Here is an 18,258-nt window from a genome sequence, read left to right as displayed (position 1 = left end):
GAGGTACAGGGGTATAGGGGTGTCCAGTTTGCTCCTTTGGTTGGCTGAGTGGGGAAAAAGTAAGACTTCAGTTATGTCACCCAGGCCAGAAGAATGGGATGCCTAAAGAGGTGGTGGGTTCCCTTTCTTTGGGGGAGTACAAGGATAGACTGCATGAATAATTGTTGGGTGTATTATAGTAGGGATTCCTACAGGTTGAACTAAATGATTGCTAAGGTCCTTTCCAACTTTCAAATTCTATCATTCTCTGACAGGGCGTTAGTAATTCAGCCTCATCTTGAACTCCTTGAGGGATAGGGAGTTCGGTATATCATTCATTAATTGTTCAAGGAACATTAGCTAACCCTGCCAATATCTTTCAATTTGCTTCTACAGAAGACAATGCAGCACTGAACCCTTAGGTACCCTCTGACTAGCTCCAAGATTTCAAACAGAGCTCCATGAAGACCCTTCTATGGTACTGCTAATAGCCATATGATCTTGGAATATGTTTTCTTAGGTGTTCAGCCTTGAGAATGATGAGATTTAAGGACTGAAGTACAAGAGAGGGCTATCTGGAATGAATTCATGGACTCAAGCATTCTTTAAGTCAAGCTGACAAAGATTTATTGTAACATCAGTATGATGGGCAGAGCCCCTTCAGGAACTTGCCATCTAACAGGAATGATGCAAAAACATATATAGGAAAAGTAGTGGATTAAGTGGTAGATATTCTAATTAGGTGATAACTTGCAACCTTGTTCACAGACATCATTCACTACTAGAAACCAGGGGAGAGGTTTCTAAGGGGTGCATTTTTGGGCTATTATATCTTTAACAAGATAGCTTTGGGAGTTGACTTCTATAGTTTGACCTCTGGATTGTATGCAATAACTGTGAACATCAGTACATGAGAGTTCTGCTAGTGTAAGATAGTCCTGTTCATACAAAGGAAATTCTACAGAGGTCAGCTTGTTCTTATAATAGGGAGAGATAATTTGCTTTACTGGGGCACACTCCTGATTAATTTCGAGGAAAAGCAGTTTGTCTTAATGGGGTCCACCCATGAGTTATTGCTAGGCATAGTGTCCTTGGACTGGGGAGAAAACTATCAGGGATACTGTTTTGAGATTAGGGAGGAATGTGATCTTGGAATTGGAATCCAGCACAAGCGCCCCATCAATACCATGGCAACTAGGTGGCAATCGCGGATTGAGTGCCAGGACTATATCAGGAAGACCAGAATTCAAAGCCTGCCTCAGACACTTAATAGCTGTGTGACCTTGGGCAAATCGCTTAACCTCTATCTGTCTTAGTTTCCTATTCTTTAAAATGGGGATAATATCTCTCTCCCACAATTGTTGTGATGATCAAATAAGATAAAAATTATAGTGCTTAGCATAGTTCCTGGCATTATATAAATGTCAGCTATTATTGAACCAATGGGCTCTTTATATTGTAGCACCCTTCTGGCAACTCTTCCATATACAAGCTGCTGAAGAGTTTCAAGTTTCCAACCTATTGTTGAGTTCACTGGTAGCTGCAGTCAAAAGTTATCTGATGCTATGGGAAAAAATTGGCAGGTCTAGGGTAGGAACAAGACCCAGGGAATACAAAGTGTGTCCCCTCAAGGGGTCAGGTGACTATTATACTCTACCTTGGAAACCTGGATCATGAATAGACATAAACACTGTGAACAGGGATGACCACGCTCCTTACCTACCATTCCCTCTCTCATATCCCACTCCACCTCACCCCCCATCACCATCCCTTTCAGGAATTCATGCTCTCATATTAAACCCAATATATCTAAAGTTCATTCCTTCCCCTCTTGATGCTATAATGTTCTATCCCACTCAAAAGAAATGAACTTGCCATTGTAATACACTGCCATCAAGTGGAGATAGGTTGTTTCAGCATAACTTTCCAGAATCAAGGCTCTGGGAGTGATTCCTGGAACCATTCATAGGTATGGCTAACTGAACTCATGAATTTTCTAGGTATTTCTCTTTTAGCAAAAATCTAACTTTTCTCCCCAAAATATTTATCCTTAAACAACATCACTAGCAATGAAACATGAGAATTCCCTATCTAGAATACAAGATTTTTGACAATAGCAGTTATTGTTTTTTAATCCTAATACCTAGCAGTGGCTTGGAAAAAATAAGCACTTCAATGTTTCTTTTTTTTTTTTTTAAAGCAATCGGGGTTAAGTAACTTGCTCAAGGTTACATGGCCAGTTATTTCTTGGTGTGGTGCTAAGTATCTGAGCCTGGATTTGATCCCCAGGTCATCCCAACACTGGAGCTGGTGCTCTTTACTTGCTGAGCCACTTGGCCTCCCCTTCTTCAATGTTTTTTGATGTGAAGTCAAGTGAAGTGAATTATATTGATGGCACCATCATCCCTCCCAGTCATCCAGGGTCATAAGTTTCAGTCATCTTTGACATCTATCTGCTCCCACCCCACCCCCACATTTTTCAGTATGTTTCATAAGTCTTTTTTCAAGGATATATGGAGTAACTTGGAAAGAATCACACAGGCTGGAGAATCATGGAAGAATTTCAGTCCACCATCATAGAAGGGATCACATATAAAAATCACAACCATGATTCACATTTATATAGCTCTTTAAGGGTTATAAAGCACTTTGTATGCATCATCTTATTTGATCTTTTCAACTCTGTAAAATAGGTGCTATTATCATTCCCATTTTATAGTTGAGGAAACTGAGACTGAGAAAAATTAAGTGAATTTCCTGTGGTCACATACCTAGTAGTGTCTGAAGTAGAATTTTAACTCAGGACTTCCTGACTTCAAGTCTGGAACTCTGACTGGTATGCTATCCAACTGCTTCTTATCATTTAATCTATTAAAGTATCCACTTTTGAGAAAAGAAAAGGCTGATGGGATAGGAGTTATGTAGAGAGTTCTCTAAAATCAAAAGCAGGGGAGGCAAAGAGACAGGAAAGGATGCAGCTGTTTAATTATGTCTAAGCTATTTTTCTCAAAAGCTGCTAGCATGCCAGGACCTGTGTATGAATGCATGCTAGCTCCCTGATTAATCTAGATAAGCAGCTAGATCTAGGTAAGCCAGAGTTCTTGTTCACTAGATGAAGGGCTTGTGGCATGACACTGACAATGACCAAATAATACCCCGGTAACTTGCCACTTTACCTTTCAATGGCATTTCTGGTCAGGTCATTGAGATTTTGAACTGTATACAATAGCCACTAAAGACCAGGAATCCAGGGATATTACAGTCACCCAGAGGCATCCTTTCTTGTGTCACTCATGTCCCAGATGTATTAGTCCTAGTACTGGTGGGCTTCTTTATCCATAGAATTTCCCAAGTTAGAAGGAGTATCACAAGCCACCTAGTCTAATCCATGCTCAAATAGAAGTCCTGCTTGAAACAGCTGCAATATAGTTATTTCCCAGCTTCTGCTGGCAGATCTCTACTAAAGCAAAGATCATCACATCATAGAGTAGTCTATTCCACTTTGGGGAAGTTTGGAAAGCTAAGAGTTTTTCTAGTTTTCACATCAAACTAGAATGTACCTCTTTGACTTCTGCCCATTTACTTATCCCTAAATCTGCCTTCTCACTAAAAGGTACACACATCTCACTTATCTTCCATGGGGTCATCTTTCATATACATGAAAATTTTTCCTTCTCAGATAGTTAGAATCAGGAATGTTTTTTTTTTTCCCAAAAACTGATCAGAGACAAGGAAGGAAGAAAACCAGGACCTCACCCTGGGTTAACCTTGGGACTCAGGTTTATGGTCTCTAGCACTGCCCTCTCTATTGTCCCAGTCTCTCTAGAGCCATGGAGGATGATCCCAAAGTCAAGGAGCTCCTTTCTATAGACCTATCATGGGACAAGATGGACAGAAATGTGTTTGTGAATGAGGTAGTAATGCCAGTCTCCCACAGCACTCCCCTCCCACTTGTGGGTTTTTGCCCCACATGCTCCAGAGGTTGCATTGTTGTGCTTTCCAATGTAACTCACACAGTGATACAAAGCTCGATATAAACCCTGGGAGTACTTCCAACTGGAAAGACTGCCCAGGAACTTTAAAAAGATACATAGAGCTCTGTAGAAATCAGAGATGAGATTAAATCATAGAAATAGTACTAGAAGGGACTTTAGGGTCATCTAGTCCAATCCCCTTATGGTGCTGGTAACCTGCCATCAGCCCTTCATTCAGTGACCAAGGAGATAAGAATCTCCTAGCTGATAGAAGGAATGAGTCAACACTGAGTTCCTGCATGAGGGGTAGAACTGGCATGAGAGCTTTGGAAAGGAGAGAGATTTTCCATCCCTACTTTAATAGAGACACACACAAGCAGCTCCAGACTCCTGATTCCAGGGAGCCAAAAGAGACAGACTCTCTTTCTGGGAGAGAAGGAAAGACTGAGTCCTTCATATGCCACTGATTTCCAGCATACCTCCCTAGAGACTTCAGGAAATTTCCCCATGGGTCAGATTGTATCCTTTCCTTTAGTTCATGGAGATAGCAACTGATCTCCCTCTGAAAAGCTCATTCACTTATATTTCCAGGGTGTGTACTACTATGTAAAATTTAAATTTCTGTTTATTGTGCACTTAGATATTTACAATTTTTGATGGTCTTCTGTGTAGCTAGTATTTGGTAGTAAAGAGTTCAACCTGCAGGTATAAGCTTTGGGTACCCTTACCCTTCAAGGGATAGAGACCAGGGGATCTACCAGTTTTACAACTTTTTAAGCTAAAAAATCTTTCTAGACCATAAATATCTGGGAAGGCAGGGGGAGATAGTTATAATCTTGGTCTAGTACCACTCCCCTTCCCCCTTTTGAGGAGTTCTGAGTAGCAGGCCTTCTTATCCCTTCTCCTGCTTACTTCCAGGCAGGAAACGAAGTTTCTCTAGGAGTAAGATGCATAAGATTCCAGAGATATCTATCCCATGAGCAATATTTAGGCAACCCTTTTGGACATAAACATTTTACATGGACCATATACCCCCCACATACTGATGAGGAAACTGAGACCTAGAGAGAGGAAGTGACTTGCCTTGGTCACGAAAGCAATAAGTGTGAGATTTGAAGTCAGATCCCCTGTGGTAGAACACATCAAGGGGGGGACCTGGCTGTGTGGACTGGACTAGTTTTTTTTTTCCAAAGGCACATACATACAGGCAAACTTTTCCATAAAAGGTGTTGAAATCATCCTCAAGATTTGAAATAGTCCTAAGAACTAAGATTTGAACCACTGATATGACTTCCAAAGCACAAAAAAACTACTCATAAGATATCAAGAACTCCTCCCTCAGGTCTAACTGTCACACTAGCATGACCAAGCTGATCCCAATTGAAGCAAAGCTGCATCCAGAAGGTTCAAGTGCTGTGGATAACTTAATTTACCTTGCTAGTGTACTTTCCAGGGATGTACACATTGATAATGAGGTTGATGCTTTCATTGCCAGAGCTAGTTCAGTGTTTGGGAGACTCCAAAAGAAAGAAGGGGAGAGAAGAGGTATTAGACTGACTACCAAACTTCAGGTCTACAGAGACATGGTGCTGACCTCATTGTTATATGCCTATAAAACCTGAACCATATACCACCATCTATAACTATATGAAAAAAGTGCTCAAACTCAGTATTGCTTGAAGAAATGGAAATTAAAACAATTCTGAGGTGCTATCTCATACATGTTAGATTGACTAATTGAACAGAAATAGAAAATGACCAATGTAGGAGAGGATGCAGGAAAAATGAGACATTAATGAACTGCTGGTGGAGTTATGAATTGGCTCAACTTTTCTGTAGAGCAATTTGTAACTATGCCCCAAAGGCTACAAAACCATGCATACCCTTTGACCTAGCAATACCACTACTAGGCCTGTATCCCAAAAGAGGTAAAAAACAAAAAGGAAAAGGACCTATATGTACAAAAATATTTATAGCAGCTTTTTTTCTGGTGGCAAAGAATTGAAAATTTAGGGGATGCCCATCAATAGGAGAGTAGCTGAACAAATTGTGGTATGTGATTATGATGGATACTATTGTACTATAAGATACTATTGTGCTATAAGAAACGATGAGCAAGATACTCTCAGAAAACCTGGAAACACATGAGCTGTTGGAAAGTGAAACGTACTGTGTAGAAAGTAACTGCAATATTGTGTGATAATCACCTGTGAATGGCATAGCTATTTTTACCAATACAATGATCCAAGACAACTTTGAAGCATTTATGATGAAAAATTCTACCCATTTCCAGAGAAAGAACTGATGGTATCTGAATATAGATGGAAAATTGTACAGTCGTTCTCCAACTGATAAATGGGCAAAGTATATGAACAGGCAAAGTATATGAACGGGAAATTTTCAAATGAAGAAATTAAAACTACCTGCAGTCATATGAAAAAAAAAATGTGCTAAATCACTACTGATCAGAGAAATGTAAATAAAAACAATTCTGAGAAACCACATCACACCTATAAGATTGGCTAACATGACAAAATATGGAGATGATAAATGTTGGAGAAGATATGGGAAAATTAGAACATGAATGTGTTGTTGTTAGAGTTGTGAACAGATCCAACCATTCTGGAGAGCAATTTGGAACTATGCCCAAAGGGCTATAAAATTGCACATACCCTTTGACCCAACAATACCACTTCAAGGTCTGTATCTGTAGCACCAACAAAATATCACCATAGTTCTCAATCATAAAACATGACAGATTCTGCATAGAGAAAACAGAAGCAAAACATTTATTCAGATATCAGAGAGCCAAATCACAACACCAGGAAAATTCAAACAGTAACAAGGAAGTTAATACACCATAGCATGGCAGGAAGCCACATCATCCTTTAGTCTTTCCACAAACACTCCAAGCCTAACTGTCTCCTTGAGTTTGTTCTCTCCTCTCTCCAGCTCTGACTGCTCTGACTCCCAGCTTCCTGTGGGCTCTTCAAGACCCTTAAACCAACTCCTTCCACCACAGGCTCTACGTAATTACATTTGGTCTCTTAGTGGGCAGGGAAGATCTTCAAATCAGGGGAGATCTTCAAATTCCCTTAGGCTTATTAAGGGGCAGGGAAGATCTTCACATTACCATTACCATTACATTAGGTCCCAAGATCTTTCATGTCTCTTACATAGCAAAAATATATTAATAATACATTTCATTACATAAGTAAATAGGAGTTTAGGAGTAACTGGTGGGGTAACTAGTATCAACAGAACTTTACCCAATATAATAGAGAAAACAGAAAATAAGCACATGAAACAATATCTTAGGGTGGGAGCTTGAGCACAAGCACCCCATCATTTCCCCCTTGAGTGAATGGGGCTCAAAATCTTGGGGTAAGGGGCACAGGTCTCTTCTCCATAGCTACTCCATAGCTGAAATTGGACATAGAGCTGTCCCTACCCCAACAGGTCCCATTCAAGAGGTCAGTTCTTTAGCTGACATCCAGAGTTTGGTCGATACCAGCTCCAGGAGGTCCCACTCAAGAGGTCAGTTTATTAACTGGCATCTGGAGTTTGGCCAATGCCAGGTTCAGGGTTGACATATCATAGTCATGGACTTAAGCAATCTGGTTTATGCAATCAGGTTTCTGAGGTGGAGGGTACTGCAGGAAATAAATCTCTCAAACGAGTTTAATAGACTTAAAGTAAAAAAGAAATAGATATATAGTCAGACATGCTTTTGAAGTCCATGAACTCACTATCATAGCAAGGGTAGATCTGTAGGGGCAGTTCTTACTTCTCTGTTCTGTCTAACATTAAGCCCCTTTTCTCAGTACATATTATATAGTTCATTAGGTGGAATACCATTATTTCCTCCAAAATCTACCACTGCTCTCAATAGAGCAGTAAATAATTCTTTTCCTGTCAATCTATTCTCACTTTGAATCTGCTGGCTATTTACTCTTCTCTCTTTAGGAAATGTATCTTTTTCCCATTCCTCTAAGTCACTAGCTGTGAAATCTTATCCAGCACTGCTGAAAGAGGTTCTTTATATCACCAATTAGTAGAGTCAGAATTAGGTTCTAATAAACAGACAGAGCTGTCTTCACTATGATATTTCTACAAGAAAGTGCTAAGTGGATATTCTGATTATGCATTTGCATCTCCAACCATGATAGTAGTTTTTTATTACCTCCTCCTTTAACTTTCTCATACAGTCTCTAAGCAAATACCATGGTCTCTCTCCACTATGCCACATAGAATCAGTGGGATACATTTTATTGCATCTCTTGACAGCTAAAGCTAACAAATTGGTTGTATCGTTACCTCCTTGTGTATGGTAATCTCCAAAAAGTTCATATACAAAAGGATTCTAATACCTATTAATTTCAAGCAATCCATGCTATCTACCCATACTCCTCTGGCCCCTTCATCACTGATTTTCACCATCCAAAACCCTAACAATTCTCCCATCCTTTGGGTGAATCTACTTAACATATCAGTAACCTCTTGTTGAGGTTACTTAATCAATCTCTGAACTATGTTTGGCCTCCCTGGTTCTCTTGCTTTCTTCTCAATATGGGGTGAACTTCTGTCCTTGTCAATGTCTCCTCATTTAACATTGTATCATTTTCCATCCATGCACTCTCCTGGCAGCTATTGTCATGGCAACTAGGAGCAATCTCTGCCAAAGCTGTATGAGTCTTCCTCCTGTTAGTTTTTTCCCTTCTTTTTCTGAGCCAAACCCATAATGGCAACCTTCTCTGTTACCATCTGAGATATTCCAGCTTACTCTTCTAAAGGAGAGCCCAAATACTATGTGACTGAAAGTTTCTCATACAAATCAGCTAACCTCCTCTCCATCTGATTTTTCTCTTCCAGCAGCCTTCCTCTGCTTTCACATATAATATGGTAACCTGTTAGTAAACCCGAGCCTCTTCTACACACCCTTTCCAGTTCTCTCACTGGTTTTATTGGTATTCCTTACAAACATGTTTCTAATTCTCTAGGTCCTCAGTTCAGTAGCCTCAGTTCCCAGTTTTCACAACTGTACTTTAATCCCATTCTCTTGGTAGGGAGGAATAAGGTAGATCCTCCCAACCTGGGAAATTAATTTCTTCCTGTAAAGTCCTTCTGCCTCCAAATAGAGGTCTGATATTTCACGATCCCATTCTTATTGCCAAATGTGGTGCTAATGCAATATTCACAGCACTGATGATGACTGAGAATATGCTGGCATAGTTCTCAATCACAAAATATAACAGACTCTCTATATAGAAGGCAGAAGTAAAACATTTATTCCTACACCTGAGAGTCAGATCCCAACACCAGGAAACCAAATCCATCATAGCAACAAAGAAGTTAATATACCATAGCACAGAAGGGAGTCACATTATCCTTTAGTCTTTCTACAAACAAACACTCACAAGCCTAGCTGCCTCCTTGGGAGTACCTTTTCCTCCCTCCAGCTCTAATTGCTCTGACTTCCCAGCTGCCTGTGGGCTCCACCCTACAGCAAACTCCTCCCACCATAGGCTCCAAGTGATTTGACCTCTCAGGGGGCAGGAAAGATCTTCAAATTCCCTTAGGCTTATTAAGGGGCAGGGAAGATATTCAAATTCCCATTACCATTACAGTATTCCAAAGAGATCATAAAAATGGGAAAGGACACACATGTACAAAATATTATAGCAGCTCTTTTTGAGGAGGAGAAGAATTGGAATTTGAGGGGATGCTTATCAATTGGGAAATGGCTGAACAAATTGTGGTATATGAATATGATGGGTTATTATTGTTACATAAGAAATGATGAGTAGGCAGATTTCAGGAAAAACCAGGAGACTTCCATGAACCGATGCTGAGTGAAGGGAGGAGAACCAGGAGAATACTGTAAACAGTAATAGTAACATTATGCAATAACTAACTTTGGTAAATTTAGCTCTTCTCAGCAATGCAAGGATCTAAGACAACTCCAAAAGACTCATGATGGAAAATACTGTCCACCTCCAGAAAAAGAACTATGGAGTCTGAATGTAGATTGAAGCACACTATATGCTCTTTTTTTTGTTGTGTCCTCTTCCTCATCATTCCTCCCATTGGTTCTAATTCTTCTTTCCAACATGATTAATGTGAAAATATGTTTAATATGAATGTATATGTAGAACCTATATCAGATTGCATACCTCCTTGGGGAGGGGGAGAGGAGAAAGGGGGGAGAAAATTTAGAACTCAAAACTTTATGGCAGTGAATGATGAAAAAAATTAATTAGCTTTTTAAATTATGCATGTAACTGGTGAAAAATAAAATATTAAATTTTAAAAAGTAAGTCAAAAGAGAAAAAATAATAATCCTTGTAGATAGGTGCTCTTTTAAGTGATGTGCATGGGGTCACACAGCCAATAAGGGTCTAATAAATTCAGAATTTGAACTTACATCTTCCTGACTTCAGGTGCCATGCTCTATCCCCTTTGCTAACTACCTCAGTCATCCTTGACCTTTCCTTTCCCCTCACCCCCCATATGAAATCAACGACCATGTCTTATTGATTCCATCTCTACATCTCTCCTCTGTCTCTTTCTCTGCATGCAAGGACCCCAGTTCAGACCTTATTACCTGAATTATTGCCATAGCTTCTTAAATTTTTTATCTGCTTCTGATTTACCCTCTCCAATCTATGCTCCACCCAGATGCCAAACTAAACTCCCTAAAGCACAGGGCTGTCCAATTCACTGACCTGCTCAAGTAGCTTCAGTGACTCTCTACAGCCTTTACTTTTATTTCCTGAGACTGGGTCTCCCTATCTTACCCAGACTGGGAGTGCAATGGCTAGTCACAAGCTTGAGTATACAACTAATCCACAGGGCAGCTTTGACTAGTTCCATTTCTGACCTGGGCCAGGTCACCATTACTTAGGTAGCCTGGTGCCCCTTCCCCCTCAAGGCCCCAACATATTGATGCCAGCCTTAGTGTAATGGCATCTTATCAGCTTGGCACAGTGCAATTAATAAATTAATTCCAGAACTGAACTCAATCCGCCAACTTTAGCTTTCCCAGTAGCAGAGAGAGTGTAGGTGTATATCACCACACCCAGCTGTGCCCATTGACTTTGTAATAAAATACCAATTCCTCACCTTGGTATTTAAATCTATCCACCATATTTTTCTCTCCTAATTTCTAGACTTCTCACATTTTCTCCCTCATGCATTCTTCATAATAACTAAACTGGCTTACTTGCTGGTCTCAGAATTTGGTGTTTTATTTCTCATAGCGTGGTTTTACCCAAACTCTCTGCTATACTTGGAATGCACTTGATCCTCACCTTTACCTCACAGAAACTTTAACTTCCTTCAAAGATCAGTTCATGCCCTACAGGAAAATCTTTTGTGATCCTTCTGGTGGTTAATGTTCTCTTCATCCTTTGTTTATTTAATACTGATTTTTATGCATAAAGGTTTTACCCTCCAATAGTATGGAAGCTTCTTGGGGACAAAGTCAGTTTTCCATTTTTGTTTTTGTGACTCTATACATGTATCTTGAACATAGTAGGTGTTCAATAAATGCTTATTTACTGAACTGAAATGATACAACAGGTACACAAATAAGTGTATCAAAATTAATTTGAGAAGTCTGATGAAAGCCTCATTTCTCAAATACAGAGAGGACTGAGTTAAATTTATAAAAATAATAGCCATCCCCCAACTGACAAATGGTCAAAGGATATGAACAGGCAATATTCAGATGAAGTAATCAAAGCTATCTCTAGTAAAAGTAAAAAAAAAAAAACTCTTGATTAGAGAAATGCAAATTAAAACAATTCTGAAGAACCCCCCCCCTTATCAGATTGGATAATATGATAGAAAGGAAAATAACAAATGTTGGAGGAAATGTGGGGAAATTGAGATGCCAACATATTATTGGTGGAGTTATAGATTGATTCAACCATTCTAGAGAGCAATTCGGAGCTGTGCTCAATGGGCTATAAAATTCATGAATATCCTTTGACCTAGCAACATCTCTATTAGGTCTGTATCCCAAAGAAATTTTAAAAAAGGAAAAGGACATATATGTGCAAAAATATTTATATCAGTTTTATGTAGTGACAAATAATTGGAAAATTGAGGGGATGCCCATCCATTGGGGAATGGCTGAACAAGCTGTGGTATATGATTGTACTGGAATATCATTGTTCTACAAAAAATTATGAGCAGAATGCTCTCAGAAAAACCAAGAATTCCATGCCCTGATGCAAAGTGAAATGAGCAGAAGTAGGAGAACATTGGACACGATAACAGAAATACTGTACAATGATCAACTGTGAGTGACTTAGCTATTCTCAGCAACACAATGATCCAAGAGAACTCTTTTTAAAATTAATTAATTAATTAATTTACTTTTAGTTTACAACATTCAGTTCCACAAGCTTCTGAATTACAAATTTTGTCCCCCTTTCTCCTCCCCCCACCATGGCAGCATGCAATCCAATATGGGTTCTACAAATACTTTCACATTAAACATTAGTCAAGTTGTAAAGAAGGACTATAACCAAAAGAATGAACAATGAAAAAGAAGGAACAAAATAAAACAAAAAAAGAAAAAGAGTAAAGATGTTACTTCAATCTACATTCAGACTCTGTAATTCTTTCTCTAGTTGTTGGATAGTCCTTTCCATCATTAGTCTTTCAGAGTTGTCTTATAACCTTGTATTGCTGAGAGGAGCCCAATCTATCAAAGTTAGTCATCATAGACAAAATGTGTCTCTAATTGTGTTCAATGTTCTCCTGGTTCTGCTCCCCTCACTCAGCATCAGTTTATATACATCTCCCCAGGTTATTATGGAGTCCTTCTCCTTATTTCTTACAGCACAATAGTATTCCGTTACATCCATATGCCACAATTTGTTTAGCCATTCCCCATTTGATGGGCATCCCCTTGATTTCCAGTTCTTTGTCACCACAAAAATAGCTTCTATAAATATTTTTGTACATATGGGTCCCTTTAAAAATATGGAATGTTTCACAAATTTAAGTGTTGTACTTATGCAGAGGCCATGCTAATCTTATCTGTATTGTCCCAATTTTAGAATATGTGCTGCCAAAGCAAGCACAATCCAAGACAATTCTAAAGGACTTATGATGAAAAATACTATCCATCTCCAGAGAAACAGCTGATGGAGTCTGAATGTAGATGGAAATATACTTTTTAAACTTGATTCATTTTTCTTGGGGGTGTTTTTTGGTCTCTGTTTTCTTTCATAACATGGCTAATATGGAAATGTTTTTCATGACTGCACATATATAACCTGTATCAAATTGCTTGTCTTCTCAATGAAGGAGGGAAAGAATTTGAACTCAATATTATAAAAAAATTAAATATTAAAAATTGTTTTTACATGTAATTGGGGAAAATAAAATATTAAATAAATGTATTTTAAAAATTAATTTTCGAGAAGGGACAGAACACTGGCAGTGAGATAGATTCAGAAATGGATCTTCCCATGGGAGGTGGTATCTATTCTCACCCTTGAAGGAAGCCAAGAAAGCTGTGGTTACATCATTTCACTACTCAGAACCTTTCAGTGACATTATACATCCTACAAGATAAAGCCCAAACTCATTAGTCTGGCATTCAAAGCCATCCATATTATGATCTTCTCTCAACTCTAAATTAAATTTTTTTTCAATTCTGCAAACATTGACTACATTCTTATTTGCAAGGTACCAGATGTTAGGCACTTGGAAAAGATACAAACATGAATAAGAACTGTTTCCTGCCCTCTAGGATCTGATTTGAGGGAATAAGAGAGAGACTAAATAAGATGAAATAAAGCTACAAGGCAGATAGAGATAAGAGTCTTAAGAGAGCATGAATACTGAGGAGGGGGATCAAATGAGGGAAAGGTCATGCTATGTGTTGGATGTATTGGCATGGGAGAAATCTGAGACCAGATAAGAGGTCATTGCAACAATCTAGGTGAATCATGGGAACCTAGATCAAGGAAAAGATCTTGGAAGTGGAGAGAATGTGGGAACAGAGGGCTAAATAATATGCTTTTGTACAAGGTCCTCATTGTTCATACACCCCTCCATGCTATTGTTGAGTCTCTGGTCATCATTAGAGGACAAGTCCCAGTCCCAGAGTTCCATGGTCAGTTTACAGTAGATAATTCCTTCTTCAGAATGAAATGGGTACAAGGAAGTAGTATATAAGATACAGAGGAGGGCAATTATGAGTTTGTAGATAGGGGCAGTCAGAGTGGGTTGAAGTGGTCAGTAAAGACCTGCCAGAGTAAATGAGATTTAAGTTGAGTCTTGAAGATGCAATGGTAGATGGAGGGAGAAGGTAGCAGTTAAGAGGACATCCCAGGTAGGATAAGAGCTGTGGGAACATCCACAAAAAAAGGTTGGGAGGATAGTGAAGTATCCCACTGGGCTGGAGAGGAGAACTATGAGTTAGAAGGCAAGATGGGGAAAAACTTACAGAGAACTTTTACTTAACTTGCCCAAGGTTACATGGCCAGTTTTTTTGTGTGGGTGTTAAGTATCTGAGGCCAGAACCGATCCTGGGTCCTCCCAACTCTGGGGCTGGTCCTCTTACTCACTGCACCACCCAGCCGCCCCTACAAAGGACTTTTCAATGCAGACCTATAGAGTTTAGTTGTTATCCTACAGCTGCAGATTTGCCAGCACTGAGTAAAGTGAATAACCTAGACCTTAGGGTTGATGGTTTGGTGACCTGCCTCTGTTTTTTGCTTATTCAAAGCCTATTTAAATCTCTCTTTATCCTTTCCTATCCTTCAAGGGTCAGATGTAATGTTCCTTCCCCTTCCTTCGCACTGCCCCAAGGGACTCCTTTGAAATCCTTGGTGCAGGGGGTGGAGGCAAGATGGTGGAGCAGAAGGAGGACCCACAAAGTGACAGACAGAAACAAATATCCCACTGAAGGCAGCCTGGAAAACTGACAGGAAGAGTCTATCACACCAAGCTGAGAGCCTAGCACAGTTCCATGTGAACTGTGTGAGCCCATACCCAAGGAGGCCCTGACCAGCAGCACAGACTGGCTAGAACAGGAGAGTGAATCACCAGCAGCTGTGGTGGTTTCCAGACTTCTCAATCCATAAGTGGAAAAGAGAAAGTAAAGGGTCAATGGGGAACTCTATTGGAGCTGGGTGATGGAAGAGTACAGTCCAGCACTGCCCCCAAGTGAGAGGTGGCTGAGGTACCACAGCTGCACCTGCTGCCACATGGCTGCTTGCAGAATTCCTGCCCTGCAGATCATAAGGAGACCAAGTGACCATTCAGAGGCATTCAGAGGGTAATTGCCCTAGCTTTGACATGCTTGAATCTGGGTCACTGTCTTGGGCAATGGTCCTGGAGTGAGAAACACCAGTATACCAGAGCTTGTGGTGGCTGTAGAGAGGGCACCCTCCTCAGACTTCTGTCAACATGTGCAAAACACCAGCAATTTGGGACAAAGCTCTCTCCACTGGAAGCAGAGTTCTACCATGGCAAAGAGCTCAAAAATCAAGTAATTAACTGGCAAGATGAGCAAGCAGAGGAAGCACAATCAGACCACAGAATCCTTTTTGGGGACAAAAAGGATCAAAACATGGAACTAGGAGAAGTTAACGAAGTCAAAACTCCTGCATCAAAAGCTTCCAAGAAAAATATGAATTGGTTATAGGTCATGGAGGAGCTCAAGAAGGATTTTGAAAACAAAGTAAGAGAAGCTGAGGAAAAATTGGGAAGAGAAATGAGAATAATGCAAGAAAATCATGAAAAGTGAATTAACAGCCTGCTAAAGGAGACCCAAAAATACACTAAAAAAAAATAACACCTTAAAAAAATGGACTAACTCAAATGGCAAAAGAGGCCCAAAAAACGAGGAGAAGAATGCCTTAAAAAATAGAATTGCTCAGATGGAAAAAGAATTTCAAAAACTCACTGAAGAAAATAATTTCTTCAAAATTAGATTACAGTAAATGGAAGCTAATGACTTTATGAGAAATCAAAATACTATAAAAACAGATCCAAACAAATGAAAGAATAGAAGGCTATGTGAAATTTGTCATTGGAAAAACCACTGACATGGAAAATATATCCAGGAGAGAAAATTTAAAAAATATTGAACTATCTGAAAGCCATTATCAAAAAAAAAAAGAGCCTAGAAATCACCCTTCAAGAAATTCTCAAGGAAAATTGTCCTGATATTCTAGAACAAGAGGGCAAAATAGAAATTGAAAGAATTCACTAACACCTCTTGAAAAAAAGATTCCAAAAACAAAACTCTTAGGAATATCATAGACAGATTCCAAAGCTCCCAGGTCAAGGAGAAAATATCATAAGCTGTCAGGAAGAAACAATTTGAGTACTGTGAAAACAAAATCAGGATAACACAAGATCTAGCAGCTTCTACACTAAGGGATCAAAGGGCTTGGAATATGATATTCCAGAGGTCAGAAGATCTAGGATTAAAACCAAGAATCACTTACCCAGCAAAACTGAGTATGATGCTTCAAATATGGTCATTCAGTGAAATAGAGGACTTTCAAGTATTCTGGATGAAAAAACCAGAACTGAACAGAAAATTTGACTTTCAAATACAGGAAGCAACAGAAGCATAAAAAGGTAAACAGGGAAAAGAAATCATAAGGAACTTATTAAAGTCAAACTCTTTACATTCCTACATGAAAAAATGATAATTTTAACTCATGAGACTTTTCTCAGTATGATAGGATAGTTGTAGGGTATATGTATATATGTATACATGCATATATATGTATACATACAAGGGTGTATGTGTGTATAAATATATATGTGAGTGTGTGTATATGTGTGTACATGTATACATAGACAGAAGGCACAGGATCAGTTGAATAGGAAGGGATGATTTCTAAAAAATAAAATTAAGAGGGAAGAGAGGAATTCAATGAGAGTAAGGTTGATCCATTCCTTTTCATATTCCTGTTCTTCTACTCCATTGTAACAGTTTTCTCTTACCTCTTTTATATGAGATAATTTATCCTATTTTATCTCTCCCTTTCTCCTTCTCTCATTGAATTTGGTTTAAGGAGGGAATAACATACACACTCAATTAGGTATCTTACCCTACAAGAAAGTAGGGGAAAAAGGGATAAGAGGCGGGATGATAGAAGGGAGGGCAGACTGGGGGAGAGGGTAGTTAGCATCACACATTTTTGAAAAGGGACAGAGTCAGGGGTGGCCAGGCGGTGCAGTGAGTAAGAGAGCAAGCCCCGGCATTGGGAGATCCGAGATCAGTTCCAGCCTCAGATACTTGGTACCCACACAAAATAACTGGCCATGTAACCTTGAGCAAGTTACTTAACCCCAATTGCTTTAAAAAAAGAAAGAAAAGGGACAGGGTCAAAATAGAAAATAGAATAAGTGGGGGGCAGGATAGGATGGAGGGAAATATAGTTAGTCTTTCACAATGTATCTATTATGGAAACATTTTGCATAACTACACATGTACAGCCTATATTGAATTGCTTGTCTTCCCAGTGGGGGCAGGTGAGGAGGGAAGAAGGGAAAGAATCTGGAAATCAAAGTTTTAAAAACAAATGTAGGGGTGGCCAGGTAGCACAGCAAGTAAGAGCACCGGCTCCAGTGTCGGGATGACCTGGGGATCGAATCTGGGCTCAGATACTTAGCACCACACCCAGAAATAACTGGCCATGTAACCTTGAGCAAGTTACTTAATCCCAATTGCTTATAAAAAAATTTTTAAAATGTAAATAAAAAATTGTTTTTTACATGCAACTAGGAAATAAGATATACAGGTACTTGGGTATAGAAATCCATCTAGCCCTACTATAAAGTTAGAGGGAGTATGGGGGAGGATATAAGAGAGATATAATATTGGGGGAAAGGATATTCAGTAGGCTCACTATTTTGGGGTGGGTGTAGGGAAAAGACGGGGAGTAAATTTGTAATTCAAAATCTTGTGGAAATGAATGTTGAAAACTAAAAACAAACAATTTTTTAAAAACAAGCAAAAATAATCATTTTTGTTTTTTGTTACGTTATTTGGTGCTTGTTCTATCCATAGCCTCCCTTTTTTGTGTGTATGCCATAAAATTGTGATGTTTCAGGGAAAACTAGGAAGACTTCTATGAACAGATACAGGGTAAAGTGAGCAGAATTGGGAGAACAATTTACACAATAACAATAACATCATGGAGAAAATCATACATGAATGACTTTAGAACTCTGAACAATGTAATGATAAACCACAAGTCTAGAAGACTGAATATGCCACTCTCCTGCCAGAGAGGGGATGGACTTAAAATGCAGAGAC

The 18,258-nt window shown here is 39.2% G+C and overlaps 1 non-coding gene across 1 annotated transcript; it reads right to left on the bottom strand.

Moving 5' to 3' along the window:
- Positions 1 to 12,941: 12,941 nt before the first annotated feature.
- Positions 12,942 to 13,048, bottom strand: LOC138172477 (U6 spliceosomal RNA). The gene has a single exon (XR_011171127.1). It is a non-coding gene; the product is annotated as a U6 spliceosomal RNA (small nuclear RNA).
- Positions 13,049 to 18,258: the final 5,210 nt, after the last annotated feature.

This window comes from Petaurus breviceps, unplaced genomic scaffold (genome assembly GCF_028583685.1).
Source record: "Petaurus breviceps papuanus isolate PSGF00001 unplaced genomic scaffold, PetGlider_PUasm1.0 549, whole genome shotgun sequence".
NCBI lineage: Eukaryota > Metazoa > Chordata > Mammalia > Diprotodontia > Petauridae > Petaurus > Petaurus breviceps.
The sequence above is the reverse complement of the archived record's forward strand: the minus strand, read 5'-3'. Positions and strand labels throughout refer to the sequence as shown.